The 5,734-nt window shown below is 45.9% G+C and overlaps 1 long non-coding RNA gene across 1 annotated transcript; it reads right to left on the reverse strand.

Annotated features, from left to right (window-relative positions):
- Positions 1–319: 319 nt before the first annotated feature.
- Positions 320–4,949, reverse strand: LOC131382545 (uncharacterized). The gene is made up of 3 exons (XR_009212103.1): positions 4,725–4,949; positions 3,675–3,765; positions 320–521 (listed from the first exon to the last, which is right to left on the reverse strand). It is a non-coding gene; the product is annotated as an uncharacterized LOC131382545 (long non-coding RNA).
- Positions 4,950–5,734: the final 785 nt, after the last annotated feature.

The raw sequence follows: 5,734 nt of genomic DNA on the forward strand, positions 1-5,734 counted from the left end.
TGCAGTGGCGTGATCTTGGTTCGCTGAAGCCTCGGCCTCCAGGGTGGCTGGGACCACAGGCACGTGCCACCACACCTGGCTATTTTTCTGGTTTTTTGTTTGTTTGTTTGTTTGTTTGTTTTTGTTTTTGCTTTTGTTTTGTAGAGACGGGGTTTTGCCATGTTGCCCAGAATGGTCTCTAACTCCTGAGCTCAAGGGATCCTCCTGTCTGGGCCTCCCAAAGTGCTGAGATTACAGGCGTGAGCCACCACACTTGACCTTTTTTTTTTTCTCTCAAAATCACATCACACGCAGCACAGGGGTCTTTTAGTCTCTGCATTTCACCGAAGGTCGGAGATTTTCCTTGATTGTCTTTTCCCGTGGCCAACATCAGGGCTGGCTTTAAGAGTCCTGGGGGACACTTTTCTCTTAAGGATCTGGTAGCTTTCACTCCATTGTCTCAGGCATTGACTGTTGCATGAGAAGTTCACAATTGTCCTGATTATTAAGATCTTCGGAAATCATCTAAGTTTGAATTTTTTCTGCATGAAATTTGAGAGAAGTCTGTATTTATTATTATTATTTTTTGAGACGGAGTTTTGCTCTTGTTGCTCAGGCTGGAGTGCCCATCTTGGCTCCCTTCAACCTCTCACTCCCGGGTTCAAGCGATTCTCGTGCCTCAGCCTCCCGAGTAGCTGAGATTACAGGCATGTGCTACCACATCCAGCTAATTTTTGTATTTTTAGTAGAGACGGGGTTTCACTATGTTGGCCAGGCTGGTCTTGAACTCCCGACCTCAGGTGATCCACCCGCCTCGGCCTCCCAAAGTGCTGGGATTACAGGTGTGAGCCACCACGCCCGGCCAGAAGTCTTTATTTTTGTACCAAGTTTGAGAGTTTCACCAAGAGATAGCTTAGGGTCAGTAGTCTCGTTTTAATTGGTACAAGATGACCCATCTCAGTTCATTTTAAAGTCTTGCATTCATTTATTCGACAAATATTTATTGAGCGCTTACTATATGCTAGGTAGGCACTGTTTTAAGTTCTGGGGAGAGAGCAGTGAAGAAAATAGACAAGCTTTTTTTCCTTAAGGATTTTACAGTGGGGTGTGTGTGTGTGTGTGTGTGTGTGGTGTGAGTGAGAGAGAGAACAAGTTTTTGATTATTGATTTCTTTCCACCTGATTTATTTTATCCAGAAACTTAAAGTGTCTTTCCCTCATAGTATATCTTCACACTTTATCCTAAATGCCTGGCATTTTCCCTTGTTTTCTTTTCATCTCTCCATTAATATCCCTCACTTGCCACATACGTTTCTCTTGTTTATCTTCTGCTCAATAATCCAATTTTCTGTAAGCCTATTTATTTCAGCTTCCAGGGACAATCTAATATGATGAAGCACCCAGTTCCCCCTGCACTGTCCTTGTCTAATCTCCCTCAGAATAGGTAATAGCTGTTTTCTAAAATCTCCTTACATTTCATATGAGAGATCTATTTCAGGAAATAGGATTATCAATACAATTTTGCTGCTTTCTTCTTTTACATCTGTGCTCAGGGCTTTCTCACTGGGATCAGATTAATTTTCTTCCTCTTATATTCAGACCTCCATGCAATTCATGTGTAAATCTAACAAGAGCAAGTGGATCTTTAAACCCTTGTAGCATGTATGTGTAAATAAAGAGAAGAAAGGAAGGAAGGAGGAAAGGAGGGGAGGAGAGAGGACAATTTAAATAGTGCCAGCGAGTCTACCTATCATTCTACTCAGAGTGTGTGCCCAGAATAAGCAGAGACAGATGTGATGGGAGCCTGTTATTCTCTCAGTGGGTCTCACAAATGCCTCTTATACTGTGAGCATCTCATTATGCAGGCTGTGACTTTCATGTCTAAAGATGTGTATTTTTTGGCCAGGTGCGGTGGCTCACGCCTGTAATCCCTGCACTTTGGGAGGCTGAGGTGGGCAGATCATCTGAGGTCAGGAGTTCAAGACCAGCCTGGCCAACATGGAGAATCCCCTTCTTTACTAAAAATACAAAAAAAAAATAAGCCAGGCATGGTGGTGCATGCCTGTAATCCCAACTACTCGGGAGGCTGAGGCAGGAAAATCGCTTGAATCCAGGAGGCAGAGATTGCAGTGATCACGAGATCACTCCAGCCTGGGCAACAGGGCGAGACTCCGTCTCAGAAAAAATAAAAATAAAAAAATAAGTAAATAGGCTGGGCGCGGTGGCTCACGCTTGTAATCCCAGCACTTTGGGAGGCCGAGGCGGGCGGATCACGAGGTCAGGAGATCGAGACCACAGTGAAACCCCGTCTCTACTAAAAATAAAAAAAATTAGCCGGGCGTCGTGGCGGGCGCCTGTAGTCCCAGCTACTCGGAGAGGCTGAGGCAGGAGAATGGTGTGGACCCGGGAGGCGGAGCTTGCAGTGAGCCGAGATCGCGCCACTGCACTCCAGCCTGGGCGACAGAGCGAGACTCCGTCTCAAAAAAAAAAAAAAAAAAAAGAAAAAAAAAGAAGTAAATCAATAAATGTGTGGGTAATTTAAGGGATTTTCATGAGTAACTCTATGGATAAAGTCTTACATATACATTTTAGAATCCCTGTTCCGATAAGATGTGACCCTATCATACTAGACTTGTCAACCACAGTGTCTGAGAGGCCATGGGACTTCTAATTGACTAAGATAGGCAGACACATCTCCCTGAAGCTTCCAATTTATAGGCAACCTGGCAATCTATGGCATGGCTTGGTACAGACAGATGAGATGAGCCACTCATATTCCCCTTCTCTGGAATCTGCAATTGGGAATAACCAAAGGAAGAGGCACTTAGCCATGGAAACTGAGGCTTCATGAAATACACTGTCAGTTTTGCAATACCCTATTGGCTACACAGGTCAGCTCTATTCAATATAGGAAGGAACTTCATGGCACAATTCATTAATTTAACATTTGTTGAGCACCTATGATGTGCCAGGCACTGTTCTAAGTCCTGAGGACAAGGTGATGAACAAGATCCCCACTCTCATAGCTTACCCAGCAGATGCCCTAGGCAGGCAATGAATAAATATATGAGCAAGATGAAAAGAGAATGCCAGAAAGCCCTGAAGTTTTGGAGCAAAGCCATGAACTCTTTTCACAACTATTTCTTTTTTGAAAAACTTCTCTCCACTTGCTGTTGGGTTCTGTTGTTTGTGAGTGCAAGGATGGAAGAAGGCGGATGATGATGTTAAGCAGCCAAAGGGGTGGCCTGTTCAGTCCATGGAGTTAGTGTAGTAGGAGATTAACAGTAATAACTAAAGCTGGGCGCAGAGGCTCATGCCTGTAATTCCAGCACTTTGGGAGGCTGAGACAGGCAGATCACCTGAGGTCAGGAGTCTGAGACCAGCCTGGCCAACATGGTGAAATCCTGTCTCTATTAAAAATGCAAAAATTAGCCAGGCACAGTGGTGGGCTCCTGTGATCCCAGTACTTGGGAGTCTGAAGCAGGAGAATTGCTTGAACCCAGGAGGTGGAGGTTGCAGTGAGCCAAGATTGCACCACTGCACTCTAGCCTGGGAGACAGAGTGAGACTCCATCTCAAAAATAATAATAATAACTGATAATAAAATAGAACAACTATAACAATATACTGTGATAAAACTGATGTGAATGCGGTTTCTCTCTCTCTCTCTCAAAGTGCCTCATTATACTGCACTCACCTATTTTTAGATGGTGGTTGACCGCAGGTAACTGAAACCGCAGAAAGCAAAACTGCAACGTGGAGGGACTGCTTGCATTCTCCTTTCAGACCTGTTTGTAAGAGAGTTTTAACTGGAGGGCATCTAAATAATCAGAGAGTGGGAAGAGAAAGGGGTACTCACGTTTTATAGTTTTGTATTGTTTGTGAGTGTTTTCTATTTCATATGTTTTGTAATTAAAGCCAAAAAGGATAATGACAAAAAGGAAAAAACAATGCTGTGTGTCTGACTTTCGGGAAGTTATAAGAGGGAGTGGAAATTCTACCACCTCCTATTGCTAAGTCTCATTAAAATGCCCTTGAAATCAACCCAAACCAACTCTCAGGCACAGCCAGAACAACAGAGGCAGAGCAGAACTCAGGATCCTGAATCCACACCCCCCAGCCCCTCCTGGTGGGAAGAGAAGAAGGGGGCTCGCTTCCTGTGGTTCCCACCCTACCTGGCTGGAGAGGCTGATGTGGGGCGAGGTGTGACCATCAGTGCACACAGGAGGCGGAGAAGGCAGTTTCCCCCACTGGCGGGTGCCCTGGGCCCAGCCCAGGACGGCGAATTAGGACAAGAGCCCAGCCCTCCAGCATCAGGTCTGGCATGGCTCTGGGAGGAAGGAGGAAGAAAACTCACCCATGTCACCCCAAGTCATGGGGCATTTCCAGTGAGGACATACAGACTTAGGAACCCGGGAGAAAGGCTGGAGGCTAGAAAACCTGAGACCACAGTCAGCTGGGCTGCAGATCTTTGCTCTGCCTTCCTCCAGACAGCACAAGTGACTCAGCCCTCCCCAGGGTGCTGCTTCTCACTCTGACTCCACGATTCGGCTCCTCTCACTCACAACTCTATCTCCTCTCTATGTCATTCCTCCTACTCAGGGCCGATAGTCAAAATATCAAACCACTAATAAAGCATGGGCACCTGCCGGTCAGACTACACACCAGCTGGGAACAATGGCTAGAGGTAGCAAATTGCCCCAAAACTTAGTGGCATGAAACAACAAACATTTGTTACATAACACACTTATGGGTCAGGAGTTTGGGTGGTTCTGGCTCAGGGCCTCTCATGAAGTTGTCAGGATGTCAGAGTTGGAACCGTTTGAAAGCTTGGCTGGGGCTGGAGGATCCTCTTTCAAGATATCTCCTTCACAAGGCTGTTGGCAGAAAGCCTCAGTGCGTCACCAGTGTGTGGGCCTCTCCACAGGGCTGCTTGAGTATCTTCACAACATGGTGGCTGGCTTCCCCAGAGGGAGACATTCGAGAGACCAAGGCAGAGTCACAATGTCTTTTATGACCTATCCTTGAAAGTTATATACCGTCACATTGCAGCATCCTATTGGGTCAGCCCTAGTCAATGTGAGAGGGGTTACACAAGGGTGTAAACACCAGGACGCAAGGATCACTGGAGGATGTTTTGGAGGCTGGCTACCCCAGGTACTACATTATGTCCCGTTTAAAACTCTCTAATGGCTTCCCACTAACCTCAGAATAAAATCCAAATGTCTTACCATGATCTGCAAGGCCTGGCATGAACTGACTCCTACCTACTTTCCAATCTCATTATGTTCCTCTTTATTCACCTGCACTAAACTCCAAACACATCAACCCTCCCTACATCCATCAACATCTGAAGCTCATCCTTTACATTTTCTGCTCCCCCTGTCTAGAAGTCTCCTCGCTCGGATCTTTCTATGGCTAGTTCCTTCTCATTGTTTGGGTCTCAGCTCAACGTCACCTCCTCAGAGAGGCTACACTGACCCCTTTATCAAGTGTAGCCCTCACCTCACCTGTCACTCTGTCTTACATCACCTTGTGCTGACCTCCTTCTAGCACTGATCTCTATCTGAAAGTAGTTTATTTGATTATTGCCTCTATCCCTTCGTGTACTGGTAGGAGTCCCAACAGACTGCTCTTTAGCTGGTTTTAAGCTACAGAGGAACTTATTAAAGGATAGGAGGTGTCTCATAAAATCTTAGGGAAATCAGAGAACCAGGCTCGAAGGCCATTTACGTGGACTGGTTCTTTCTGCTGCTG

The sequence above is a fragment of the Hylobates moloch genome, unplaced genomic scaffold (genome assembly GCF_009828535.3).
Source record: "Hylobates moloch isolate HMO894 unplaced genomic scaffold, HMol_V3 SCAFFOLD_47, whole genome shotgun sequence".
Classification (NCBI taxonomy): domain Eukaryota; kingdom Metazoa; phylum Chordata; class Mammalia; order Primates; family Hylobatidae; genus Hylobates; species Hylobates moloch.